This window comes from Frieseomelitta varia, unplaced genomic scaffold (assembly GCF_011392965.1).
Source record: "Frieseomelitta varia isolate USP_RPSP 00005682 unplaced genomic scaffold, Fvar_1.2 scaffold_410, whole genome shotgun sequence".
Taxonomy (NCBI): domain Eukaryota; kingdom Metazoa; phylum Arthropoda; class Insecta; order Hymenoptera; family Apidae; genus Frieseomelitta; species Frieseomelitta varia.
Window position 1 is genome coordinate 253,735 of NW_025110158.1, and position 14,708 is coordinate 268,442.

Here is a 14,708-nt window from a genome sequence, read left to right on the forward strand (position 1 = left end):
TTTTTCTTTTTTTTCTTTTTTTTTCTTTCATTCGTCGCCCGAGTAATTATTCTCCTTCTAATTATCGTTGCGTCCCCTCCGCGTTGTGCTTTGTTACAAGTTATAAAATAACAAACGTATCCCGTCAATAAAGAAGTTTACCTCGCGACAAGTAACTTTCAACATCTGAGATTTTATAAATATCATAAAATTTATGAGAATCGAGGTCAACTTGCAATCCATTTTGTAAAATCTTTCCTGAAATTTCAAATTAGATAATTTAATTTAATTAAGCAATTCTTTTCTTTGTTTTTTTTAGAAGGGGGGGGGTGGAATTTTGAGTTTTATAGAATTCTACTCCATTAAGAAGATAATTTCATTAAGAATCTTCGTTGAGAATGAATATATTTCGAGACGAAATTCGCAGAGTGCAACTCGTAATTTTGGTAGCCCGAGACATTATTGGATCGTTAATGAAACGCAGCGGTACGGGTATTTGTAGACTTCCAAAATTATTCGATCAACGAGTGCCAAGTGGAAGGATATTTGCAGAAGTTAATTGAAACGACAAGCGTCGTTTGTCATCGGCCACGAAGACACGGTTCAAACACAATGTCACGGTTGTCACGGTGAAAATTTCGCTCCGGGATAAACAAGAGCACGTACCACGTCCCTCCGACGTAAAATAATGAACATATTTTCCACCGGCTTCAGATATTTCTTTGCTCAGACGCGTCTCGAGACATCGAACGAAATAGAAATTTTCCTTTTCCCTTTGAGATTGAAATAAAATTTTAAAAAATTTGTGAAAGACGATTGACTGGAAAGACTTACACTTCGTAATTACGCTTCGAAGTTGATAATTCAAACACAATTGGAAATTCCAACAATTTGATAGATCCGTTCGATCAAAGATTCTAAATATTTTAAGTATTCGAGCTCTGCTCGAGTTACAAATTCTCGAAACTTGCTGAACGTCCGTTTAAATCGCCGTTTGAACGGTGAGTTGTGGAAAATTACACGAAACGAGAGTAACAGTTTTAAGAAGCGAAAACTGGAGTTTAATCGACGCTAAAACGAGAAGAAATTCCGACATAGAGGAAGTTGGAATGGAAATTTATACGTCCAAACTGTCCCGTTTCTCTTTCTTTCTTTTTCCCCTTTTAAGAATATCCCCTTTCATGTCGTTCTCGTATTGGAAACGAATTCCCACATGTGCATTTAGGTCGCGTTTCGAGTTCTGTCAATCGTCGATGACGATTTCTAGCACTTTTTTTTTCCTTTTCACGCAAACGCGGCGACGCGTGTCGGGGAGTTTCATTTTTGAAGCGATGCCAATGCCGCGCGCGTTTTATATTTGCACCGCGAATTTCGTTAATAACGGGCGGGTGTTGGCAAAAATTGTCGACCGCGTGTTTTCATCGATTGCGCGGCTTGCAATCTCGAAAATAGCGGGGCCTCGAACGCGTTTTCGATGTTCCCGAGGGAACGGAGGGGGGGAAAACTGTTTTCGACCGTTTCGTCGAAATTACGAGAAACATTCTCTCCACTCTGGAAAAGAACGGAAGGAATGTTTTATTTAAAAATAAGACGTACGTGCATTTTTCACAGAGGACGTAGGTAAATACAAAAGGCACATTTCATTCGCAAGTTATTAAATTATTAATTTCCTTCGCGATTCTACTCTTTTTTTTTTCATTTTTATTTTTCATAGCTTTCCCCGCATGCATAAATCAGGTCATTTGCTTTTGAAATATAAATTTCTCGCGCGTCACTTCGCGGAAAGCTGACGTAAAAATTACGTTAGCTTTCGACAGAGTGTCATTGAAATAAATATCGCCATCAAATGAAGCGAAAGGAGCGTAAAACGTCAGTGACAATACGTTCTACTATTCGATAACAAACATGCGTTACAATTATCGCGACCAGCGCGCGTTTGATGCCATGTACAAAAGCACACGGCAATTTCATTTCTTCGTTTCTTCGTTTTCGTCGACGTGCGGACGTCGAGGCGAGCAAAGCGATGAAAACGGTTCGTTGAACGTACGAATGAAAGTAGCCAATTTGGATATCGAGAAAATTAAGCAGAGCGTTGGACGAAGTCGCCGCTGGAGCATTGCGCGAATTATAGCTTGCCCGTTCGCGCGAAATAATATTATACGGTGTTTGCGAATTATACAAATTCGAATAAATACGGAGCTCGCCTGACGAGCGTTCATCAGATTGAACGAATTTGTCAAAGTGTCGCTTTTGAAGCGAGCAGAATTCAATACAGTGACACGAGAACGTTGCGCACAAGGAATTAGCGAATCAGAAGAAGTTTTTAATCGAGGAAGAAGCTCCCTTCCCACCTTCGAGCAGAAATTTGAATTGCAAATTCGGCTGCCGTTTTTAACTTCATTTTCATTGGAAATCCCATCGAAGGCTTTCCACTTGCCGTGAAAACTTGCAAATTTTCTTGACACTTGTCCGCGACACGAAACGAATCGCGAAGATTGCGGATATGCCGTGTGAAAGTCTGTGAATCTTTTTATTGTCCACGATTTTGAAGGAATTTTGTAGATCTTAAACAGTTAGCTTGTAAAATAATTCACCAATTTACCAATTTATAATATTAGCGAATAAACTTATTACGATAAATCATATAACTTTTAGAGTAAATAAAAATTTTATAATGAAGAAAATTTTTAACCACGTGATAATAAACTTTAGAATAGTATTTCACTGTAAAATTCCATTTTTCTAAGTTACACATAGACCTATAATTTTATAATTTCATAATTGTATGTGTAATTTGCAAAGTACCACTTATTAAAAATTACTGTTGATTAGAAATTATTTTATCATTGAAGAGAGCCATAATTCACCAATTTACCAATTTATAATATTAGCAAATAAACTTATTACGATAGATAATATAACTTTTAGAGTAAATAAAAATTTCACAATGAAGAAAATTTTTAAACACGTGATAATAAACTTTAGAATAGTATTTCACTGTAAAATTTCATTTTTCTAAGTTACACATAGACCTATAATTTTATAATTTTATAATTGTATGTATAATTTGCGAAGTACCACCTATTAAAAATTACTGTTGATTAGAAATTATTTTATCATCGAAAAGAGCCATTCGTGAATACTTTCGCGGAGAAAAAAATAATAAAGAATTCAAGGAGTGGTAAAAATGGTGAAAGATAGTGAAAATAGAACAGTAAAGTTTCACATAAATCGCGAGCTGTTGGTATCGATACATGTCTGCCACATGGTCATAATGCAATTAACGCGACGCAGACGTATAATCCTATTGAGCCACAACGTTGAATTAAAAGTCGACTAGTCGGTCAGGTGTCGACCACATCAATTTTCCTTCGACTAGGCCAGCACAGAGTCAGCACACAAGGTTCGTGATTGTCGTGCGTGTGTTTAACAGGTGTTGCTTCGTGTGTACACGTGACGTCACGCTGTAATTATACTGTCATGCGATTTGACACACGCGTCCACTCCACGTTTGGAAGAAATAACATAATGAAACGACCGATGGTGATTTTAATCGTTAATTAATACTGCGATTTAACGAAACGATTGTTACGACGAACGAACGTTAATTAATCGCGTGTCAGAATCATTCTCGCTTTGCAACAGTTACAGGAAGGGAAATTAAAGATATAAATTAGACAAAAGCGACTTAATCAAGTGGAAATGACGTTGACAAATTTCTGAACATTTTCGAGAATGTGCAGCGTTATGTTTTTTTTTTTTTTTTTATTTTTGTGAAAATTAATAATTGATAGATATTCTAGTGTCTAATTTATAGTACAGTGGGATTCTCAGCTTTCAAAAAAATTGCCTCTGTAATCCTACTTTAATATCTCAACCATGCGATCGAAATTTCGTAAATTGAACGAAATTTTGGGCCAATAACGGTATTCGAATTTAATTCCTCCGTCTCTTCACCCTAGTTGCCACTACAGAGAGTTTATAGAAGTGAACGAACTTCTTGAACGGCAGAGGTGAGTGAACTTGCGCTCTTTAATATGAATGGTGAGTGTTTCAGATGGTGCAGACGGGATCCAAAGGCACCGTTCGCGATTGACGTTCGATTTCACATAAAACACACGTCTGAATGGATTCTCAGAATCCACGAAGAGTACTGTTAACCGTGTTTGGATTGTACATTAGCTTCGATATCTTTTATTTGACTTTTTATTTGAATTGACAGATCTCTTTTATGGTTGCGTAATTTCATCGAGTTGGGCTGTAAGATTTCTTTCGTAAAAATTTCATCGTCAACGAGGAATGGTTGGTGTTCTGATATTCGTATTCGCTTCGTTATTTGATCAACATGTTAGACGCGTGTGTCAAATTTCGGTTAAAATTATTGTGCAACGTGTCCACTGTTGCGTTTGGATTCCTCTGGCCAATACGCGTCTTAAAATAGGATTATGCTAAGAGGATGCTTAAAATATCTTTGATATCCTTATCTCAGATTCTCGTTTAGTTCGGCATAAACTGATACGTATTCTTGACGCGTGGTCAATCGGCCAATCTTGTCTCTTGATTTTTTTTCAAACGAACAGTAGCTTCATAAAAAATTTGTATCGTATCTCATATTTAACTATCTGTAAGAAAATTCTTCAGTAAAAATATTTTGGATTTAAAACTCCATAGGGAAAATCGATTTTTATGTTCTACAAGGAACAACTAAATCTTACTAGAAAGAATGAAAAAAAATGAACTTTAAAAATAGATGACCACGAAGCTGTTGATTTACACCTCATAAAAAAATCTCACGAAGAGTGAGAATTAAACTTTTGTTGCAAACAAAATGAATTATAAAGTTCCAATGTACGTTGACAGATTGATTAAAATGGAACTTTCGAAATGTTTCTACAAGTGTTCGTATATTATTACAAGCGAGTTATATCGCGTGGCGAGCGTTCGAGGGATATTAAGAATTCGATCGACGGCGGAAAATGATAAAACGAGAGTGCAGAGGAGAGAGAATTACGTGACATGGTTGCAAATACGTACCGGCGATGCGTACATTCTTTGGTGCGTGACGCCGAATTTATCAGCGTGACTCCTGTTCCTCATAACTATCGTCACGGTGCTTGAACGTGCCCACTAATCACTATGATAATGCCTCTTCTGTGATAAATTTCCGTGCCTACGTGCGGCGCACGTTTCATCCAGATATTCGCTCGCAGGAATCCGGTCCTCTGTAAACAGAATCGTTTCGCTCTTTTACTCCATCTCATTGGCCACGTATTACCGCTTTATATTTCCACTTACGTTCCTCTACAGTGGAATTTCTAACATGTGAAGATGATTTTCATTTTAATCGGGGGGAATAGATTCAGAAATATTTGTAAATCGTCTTTTCGAGAAAAGAAAATCTGGATTCTCCGGGTTTTAAAAATTTATTGCAAGAGCGTGATGGTTAGCTGTATTGTAAAATCTTTTGGAACGCAAGTGCTTATGCTATTGATCAAGCTTCTTATATATATATTTAAATTTTCTGACAAAGAAAGAAAAGAATTTTCAACGTGAAATTATTTCTATTTGCTTTGTTAATTGGCGAAGTCATTTTCTAGCAAAAGTTCTGTTTCTTGGATAGAATTAAAATCGCCAACGAACAATTAGAAAATGCCAAAAGATTCTAATTAATCTTCATTACAGTGTGCCAGTTTTAAAGAAATTTATATTTCTGAAATTTTCGAAAATAATAATCATTAAACAAATTTTGTTATAGAAATAATCGATCAGCTGGTACGTGTAATTAAGTAAATTTCTCAATTACTTTCGAATTGGAGTTTACGGAGTTTCGTAAGGTATTTTATAAATTATGGAATATTAAGGAAACCAACGTGTTGAGTGTATCGTTACGTAAGACAAACTTTCTGAGGTTATGCTTACGAGCAAGGAGAGAATTTTTAAATAACGATATAAGAAATTTGCATATTCTACGTCAAGACGATCTTATCGCAAATTGCCATTAAAATCATTATTTCGAGGTAGAAATTTTGCAGAAGTTCAAGACTGAAAAGCAAAGTTTTAAAGTGAAATGATAAAAGTGTGTGAAAAATTTTTATACTCCCGTGAATTATCATATAAATTACGTTTTAGAGTATAAGTTGTATAACAAACGTATGGAGAATTGAAATAAAGTGAAATATTTATACATCAACTTTAAATCGAATTTCATTTCAAATCTATCGAACTCAGATAAAATTACAGAAATTTGAATTCTGCAATCAGAAGGCAATAAAATAATATTAATATCAACGAATTCATCCTAGTCTTCAATCAAATCAATTCAATTCGCAGAAATTCCGTTGGGATCTCAAATTTCCTTAATTATATTCAAGTTTTCGATGCGAAACATCTGGAATTGCATCGTGATAAAGCGTGCTCATGTAATTACATAACACGTTTGTTACACTGCTGTCGAGAAATGTAATTCATACCAGGGCTGTCTGCGCCGTTGCAACTAATGGCGTTAATTAAATAATTTTGACGGTGAAGCGCAGCTACGTTGGCACGCTGAGACATTTGTAAATGCAATCTGGTCACTTGTAATAGACTCTCAGAAATAATTAAGCTCTTGGTCTTACATCGTTTAACGGAACTTTAAATCATTCAAATTGCTAGAAGCGATTCGCTGGAATGTTCCAGCTTCATAACAGATCGACAGTGTTCTAAAATTTTGAGCACGAATGCAATATCGTCAAATATAATTACGTCATTCCGCGATACAAATATTACAATCAGAGGAGATATAATTGTTCGAATACTTCCGTGAACTGCCGTGAACACGCCACCTCGTTCGATTCAAAAATTTCTTTCAAGAAAAAGAGATTAATATTTAAAGATTTTCGAATGCTTTCAAAGAGTAAATTGTCCATTTTATCGGTAGGGAAGATTGGAAGAGGAAATTGCGCACGGTTGACACGAGTGCAGGGCCAATAGGGGGAACAAATCGCGGTGGTATCGGAGGAAATCCCTGCTTCCAACTCCGAGGGAAGTATTCGGGCTCTTTTCTTCGGATAGAGCTGCCGGCAACTTTCGATTCGTAAAAGTTCCCCTGGAGAAAGTTCGCCGGATCTACTTATCCTCCGAGCAGATTTTTTCGTTTGCTCGCGAGACGCGCGAATTTCCCTCAGAAAATGGGATGGCTTCGCAAAAACTTCGCCCCGCATCTGCAGTTCCTTCTTAGCATTTGTGTTTTCTAAAGCAGATGCTAAGAATAGATTTGGTCGAAAAGATAGTCACTGGGAAAAGAATCTGATGGTCGGTCTTTCCTGTATTTTTGAAAAATTTATTTAAAAATGACGGTCAATTCAGTGATTATTTTCTGAATTTTCTAAATTCCCCAAAATGCTTAATTCGTCGAGAAGTACCAAATAGAAGGAATTGTTTCTTTTTGTGCAATTAATTGAGCAGATAAATAGAATTCCAAGCAATTTCTTGAAAATGATTGTAATAGTTTTTCTTTCCAAGTCGCGTGTCCGAGCTCTCGTTGTTGGTTGTGTGTCTAATGATGTACTTTTATCGACGGAATGACCATATATCGAACGATAAACGCGCAACGTCAATTATTGGATGATGAGGAATGCCAGAAGCGTTAGAGTCACGTGTTTCTCATTATACATCGGCTGATGTCCCCGTTAAATGGAGGCGAATGTCAAGAAACGAGAAACATTAATGATATACGACATAATCAATGGATGCAGGCTGTGGAGCATCTTTTCTAGAAATATATCTTAGAGAGGAAATCGTCTATTATTGGACAATCAAACGAGTGATTTATTTTTTTAACAAATATTCTCTGTCTTGGGAATATTATCATATTTGCTATTTTTTTCTTTGAAATTCTATGACAGAAATATTTTGTTTAAATTGATAATTTCATATTTAAAATATTTACACTTAAAGTTTGAAAGGAAATATGCACGTGTTTTCATATCTTCAAGAACAAACCCAAGTCACTTTATCTCATTTCCTGTTTCTCGGTATTTCTTGCTGATACATGGATTCTTTTCAGCGAAAATCAAACAAGAAATTCACAATTTTTAATGTCGGTTAAGCTTGAGATTTCCAAGCTTTCAGTTGAAACCAAAATTAAACGAAAATATTTCCCCGAATGAGAAAGTAAATTTAATACTTTTCGTACAGGTAAACATTCTTACATACAATATCCTCTACCAAAATATTTGATTTCAGTTTGTTTGAAAATAGAATAAAAAGTCGAATCGTCGAATTTCGCGAATCGTGTTTCTATATCCTTCTTTTATTTTATTTTTATTCTATTCTGGTGTTCGTCGAATGCCTGCGTCTTTTCAAAGATTTTAAAGTGATAAATCGTTGTTTAAATTTTCTGAAAATAAACGCACCGATATATTGTCAAATCATTATTGAATTTTACGCACAGCACGATACGCAAATATAAAGTTTGTTTTCTTTACTGTGACAGAAACTCCTTTGAGAACTGAGAAATTTGCGATATTTCCATGCTGATAGAGAACCACCAGAAATAACTCGTCGGTTTACGAAAATGAAAATTTTCGGGGATTATTTTCTTTCCACAGAATTAAGAATACAAGAACAATTTAATAATTCTAGAAAATGTTATACTGCAAATAAGGAGTTTGCACTTAATGAAATATTACTTTTTGCAAGTCGGACAGTGATAGACAGTCCTGATTGTTCTAATTCTAAATCAATTTTCCTTGTTTGAAACTTTAGGATTTTGTACAGAAAAATATCAATGTAAAAGTTATTTTGTAAATTCACTTTAGTTATTATTGTTTTGAAATGCTGAGTATTTGAACTGAGTATTCATATTCACATTAATAAAACAGTTATTTTTCGAAATCACAATTCTTAAAAACAAATAAATTAAATAACTAAATACTATTGTTTCAACAAATAAACTAAATAACTAGATACTATTGTTTCAACAAAATGTTTATAAAAAAAAACTATAAAGAATGAACGTTAATTCTTTCTATGCGTTTCTTTCTCACCTGAAAGAGATGGGTCTCTCTATATTCTTCGAATGTTTCTAAAACAAGGGGATATCTATTTTTTTGTTGGTCTTCGTTGATGGATTCGATGAAATGGAAAATATCGAATCGGCCAATGGCATTTTTCTTTATATCTTTATCTCATTATTTGCTTGGCTCTGTTTTGCTGCATTTGTTGCAGAAATAAACGGATTGGAAAGACCTTGCGTGGAGAAAATAATTCCAAGTTTTCCGAGAGATATGGAAAAAAACTGAAGTCTTCGAAGGGCATAAGACTACGCTTATACTCGCGATATTTTTACATCGTTCAATTTAAAATATCTCATCGTTCCGATAATTATCGAAGCAAAAAGTTTTTCTTTTTAAAAAGAAATTTCTCAACGAAAATTTATTAAAATAGAGAATGAAAAAATGAAGTGATTGATGAACCTCAAGAACGCCACGATAAATTAGCAAATTCTATTTCAGAAGTTTCCGCCAAAGAAAATGAATTAAGCGAAAAGTGAGCAGTTGAAAATCAAAGGAAACGTCGTTTATTAAAGAGAAATTATATTATGCTGCCGTTTCCATTAGAGGATCAAATGAATGGAATATAAAATACAGGATACGAATTTATTTGAAAATAAACTAACATGGAAAATGAAAATGAAAAGATTATTTCTGTTATTTATTCCAAAAAGCTGAAAAATTCAGACTGTTGAAAAGATATACGACTTTAATATATATTTATAGAAGTATCCAATTTATAGAAGTATCCATTTTATTACTATGCCGACTTTATTGTTTTATTGACATTTATTTTCATGCAGAAACATCAATAATATTTTAATGTTCCCTGAATTTTATGTGATAAAAATCGCAATTGTTTACAAATTTTTATAAAATAATTATTATATGATATTTTCCATAATATAAGAGTGATTAAATATATATTGTTTCAGTTTAATCTTAATTTATACAAAACTTTTAAAAGCTAAATTGTTCGACTCTTCACCAATTTCTAATTTCAGTACGTAAACATACAAGTAATAGTCATTACTTGCACAAGTTGATTCGTCTTTTCGTTTCAAATATACAATTACTGAATAGTATTGTATAGCAAACTAACCTCTAATCTTACCTGTTACTAATTAACCTCTAATCTGCTCACTTCATACAACACACAGATACACTTAACCAAATCGTTCAAACACTATAAAAAGAAAACAAAGGTATTTTACAATCTGACTATACATTTATCTAATTAAACCATGATTAATCTTACCTCAATCTTTCTGCTCGAATTTTTTATTCGTTAGCATTTAGTAACTACACGAACACTGCAAGTAAAAAGAAATGCTCAACTATTCGTCTATACGATTTACTCCATATTACTCCATAATCTTACCTCGTCACTCTCTCTCTCTATTCGATTCTTCTTTAGTCGAACAATTAATGTTTAAAACAATCTTCGAAACAACACTGTGGAAGGAAAGAGGAGCAGTCGAAAGGGTTAAGAGGAAGCGCGCCCGATAAATTGAACGCGTTCGACTCGCGGCGCTCGGGTTCGTACATGTTCGTGCACGGTCGGCCGAGTTCGGGCAGGGACGAGCGAGCTAGGCAGCGCCGCAGCGCGGGTAGTTTTCGTGCCTGGTTCGTCGTGCTGTTCGTCGTTCCGGATCGTGTGTTCGTCGTTTCCGTGTACGGTGGTGGGCGAATTCGCGCGAAAAGCACGCGCCACGGAGGACGTGTTGTGCTTTCATTCATCTGCCGCGCCGCGGCTTTCTCACGACGGAGAGCGACGAAAAATCGGCCCGGCGATGTCCCTCCTTCTCGTGCTTGCTGTTCCTTTCTCTGTTGGCGCTGCACGGCAGCCTCTCAGTCAGTAGTTAGTCAGCCAGTCGTGTTCAGTGCCGGTTGATGCGCGTGTTCTGCGCTCGTGCCACGTTTTGCATTTGAAAATCACTCGTCGCGCGTGCCGAAGTCGTCCAGCCACGATCGAGACGGTCCGAGTTCATGTGCGAGTCGATAGAATGCCTTTCGATATCTCTCGTTCGATTTCGACGTCGAACAAGCCAGTCAGATTGGTCCATTGCTCGTGTAGTCTCCCCCGTGGATCGTGAAATTTTTTTGTTTTGAACTTTTTCGATTGCGAAGTCTTGTGCGTTTTATGAATGCATGACAGCTTCATGTTTTCATTGTTAACGAATTACTTGCTCGGAGAATTTGATTCCGTCAATTCGTTCCTCGTTGTAAAGCGTTCGATGGCTTAACTTTCGATGATAATCTGTAAAAAAAAAAAAAAAACGATGTGGAGCGTATAAAAGCGAAGAATTTCGTAAACGAAATTCAATTTCTACAGATTGTATCGTAAAAATCCGTATAATTTACAGTCTCAACGTACCGTGTAATTTATTCTCTGTAATTCTCTCCATTCTTGCAAACAAGTGGATTAAATTCAATTCGCATATGAATTGGCTGTCTCGATTATGATACACTCGCGAGTATGTACCGTGTCGTTCTCCGCTTGTGTTGCGACTTCGCGGTCTAACCTTCTTTCTCTCTCCCCAGTGGCGATTTAAATCTAGTTTACGTCGCGATCTCCGCTTGTTTTTGTGCGCCAAGTGCGTGTTTAAGTGTGCTGTGTCCTGTTTATATTGTCGTGTGCGTTTACAGACGACGAACATCTAATCGGCGAGAGCAGAAACCACGAGATCACGTGAGTGCAGAAATTACGACTTTATTTCACTGTTTAATTTTCAATGAAATGCACGCGAGACACTTGTATAACCTCGTATTCACTTCGTAACACTCGTTGCTTTTTTCCTTTTCCTTTTCCTTTTTTTTAAATCGAGCAGAATTTTTATCACAACGAATATACTACGCGCTATTTTATGCGTAAAAAAGGAAACGAGGGAGTGATAATTCACACGCGGTTGCGTAACTTTCCCACGGTCTGTCATTTTTGCGGTATCTTTACAATAAATGTCAATTATCACACTTTGCAGGAACGTCGTTGTTACTAGAAAAATAAAAATAAATTCTAGTAACAATGGTGGACAGCAATTATTGTTATTGTTTTTAAGGAAATATTGGTGTTATACATACCTCGTACGCACTGGTACACAGACTGATGGGTAAATTATTGCAAATCGCCATGTTCAATAGGCTCGATATACATTCGAGAGTTCCCCCACTCCTCGGCAAGCTAGCGAGTGCGTTGCTGGCAAGGGCTGATGGGTAAATTATTGCAAACCGCGGCATTCGACAAGTGTCTCGCGTCGCGCGCGTCCTTTTCTTTAAAATTCGTCGGAAATACACTACCATTCATCAGTTTCGGGACAATTTGCGCGTCGATTGTGACGTGTGGTTAAATGGTGCGTGAATTTTACGAAAGTGTACGAATTAACGAGGCAATAAGAAGAAATGACTGAGAAATAAAAGTTGAATCATCTGCAGAGAGGCAGCGACCTGGTATGTCACTATTAAATATCACTGCTTAGATTCGTTTTTATTTCATTTAATTTATTATCCGTAACATCGTGATATTCTTTTGTATGCGATCGAAATATTATTGAATGGTGGTGTATGTACAATATATAATAATATAAGTGAGGTTAGAACGATGGTATCAATGCTGTGTGTCACGTAATCGCCAGGATTCGACAAGAATTGTCGCATAATTATCAGAACTTGAGGGGGGAAAAAAAAACAGGAAATACAGTGTGTAATGCAGATTTGCAAAGAGTAGCGACAAGATAAACCGTCTTTTGTCTAACACGAATGTAATACTCCGTTTCGCTTCCGTTTTCGTAACGCGGACAATGGGATTCGAGACAAAGTGTGAACAATTAGTTAATCAACTTTGTATCAATAGTCGCGATTTTTTTATGATATCCCGTCGAATCACGTCGCTGAGATCAGACGCTATTGTGGAGAGAAAACGATTACAACGACGGAATACGAATAATTTTGTAGCAGTCGGTAATGAAAGGAATAATTTATTCTTTTTTGTGAATATTTCAAGCTTAGAAGCGTATAAGTATAAAAGCGTACAAGTATAGAAGCGTCAAGTATAAAAAATTCTAGAATTTTTTGTTCGCTATGACTTATAAACATTTCCATATCGTAAATTTCATATTGACGTTTCTACACTACGAACTTTGTGTTAGGAAAATTTACTACCTCCTATTAAAATTTGAATTCCAATTAACTAGAAGTCAAACATTCGATCTTGGATGCATACCGAACTAAAATTTGTTTATGATATTCTCTTGAGTCGCGAAAATATTCCAAAGATGAATGAAAATTGCATTCCTGACAATGAAACTAATATAACTCTGTGCTGTATAAGTTATATTTAATATTGTCCACATCACGAACGACTGACAATCACGACTTCAATGGTCGTTGGAAGATAAATATTTAACATTCAAAGGCATACGAAGCCATGACCGAAAGTTTCACCATCCTCTCGTCGGTCTTTCTCTTCTTCCACAAACGTAATATTCGTTTAGCTCTCTCAATATGTACAATATCGTTCGAAACGAAGTGAGAATAATTAGTTATTAACCCCGTTCATTCAATGAAATTGTTTGACGTACCAGCGACTCTCCTGTTGCTGTAGTATAAGCTCGGAAAAGATTGTTTAAAGTTGACGAAGAGGGGCGTTCTATTCTCGCGGATCCAAGTTTTTCCGTTAACTTGTTCTCGTTATCCATGTTTCCGGTTCTTCTCGCCTGAAAACCCACATTCCTCCGGCAATTTTCATCTTCGCTCGTCAAACTTATATTATTCCATCCTTGCTCGGAAATTTCACCGCGCACGTATAAAAATTCAGCACCCTGATTGCGTCTCACGAATTTTGCATTCTTAGCTGTCACGTAGATATTAAAGTCTCATCAATTAAGCAAAAGGGAATTTCCGAAGCGAAAGAAAATTTATTCGCTGAAATAGAAGTTCATCGATCAAAGTATTTATTCGTCAATTATCGCATTATTAATGTTCATGATTTGGAAGAATGAATGATTTCAGAAGCAACGAATAAATCCGCATAAACCGCAACTGATGCTTTTCAATTGAACGACGATTCAAAAGTAGAGCGTTCGCTATATTATACAATAAATATTCACGTTATATCACAATAAATTTAACAATATCCTACGTTGTAATCCGTGGAGTGTAACACAAATGCGTTTGTAGTCAATCACTGTTTTTAAATAAATTAATCAGCAGACCTGAAATTACTGCTCCATTAATTTTCTAAATCATTGTTGCTGCTGCTCCGATAAATTGCCGATTAACATTGAAACAGCAAGCTATAGCTTGAAATTACACGAATTTCAGTATTAATAAAACAATTATGCCGGGTGGAATCGGCAACGATTGTTGTAGAAATTCGTCGAGACATGCCAATTTATACAAACTGCGGGCATCGTATATCGCGAAATTCGTTAAAAACAACCTGTTCAAATGCACAAACAGAGTTCCTGTTTATGAAAATTCGTTCCCGCGAGTTGCACTTCAAAATCAGGGGAATTTTCCACGCAGGCGGGAAAACACGAGTGAACAAACGAGCAACTATTTCGATACCTGCAGAAAACACCACCATAGAGTTCCTCGGTGCGTTTGCTTTCACGCGGATTTGTTTCGGCTTTCGTCGCGGTAAAGTTCGAGTATGAATCTCGTTATTTTTAGTCGAGAAAATGGATCTCGTTATTT

General features: G+C 36.1%; 2 long non-coding RNA genes across 2 annotated transcripts in view; one reads left to right on the forward strand and one right to left on the reverse strand.

Annotated features, from left to right (window-relative positions):
- Nucleotides 1-3,883: 3,883 nt before the first annotated feature.
- On the reverse strand, nt 3,884-12,151 carry LOC122531653. Its single transcript, XR_006307350.1, has 5 exons — nt 12,096-12,151; nt 11,392-12,009; nt 10,129-11,274; nt 5,014-5,201; nt 3,884-4,601 (listed from the first exon to the last, which is right to left on the reverse strand). It is a non-coding gene; the product is annotated as an uncharacterized LOC122531653 (long non-coding RNA).
- LOC122531652 overlaps nt 10,869-14,708 on the forward strand; it is a 34,046-nt gene continuing 30,206 nt past the window's right edge. The window contains exons 1-3 of the long non-coding RNA XR_006307349.1: nt 10,869-11,005; nt 11,381-11,706; nt 12,156-12,461. This is a non-coding gene — a long non-coding RNA (uncharacterized LOC122531652). The remainder of the gene's footprint in view (nt 11,006-11,380; nt 11,707-12,155; nt 12,462-14,708) is intronic.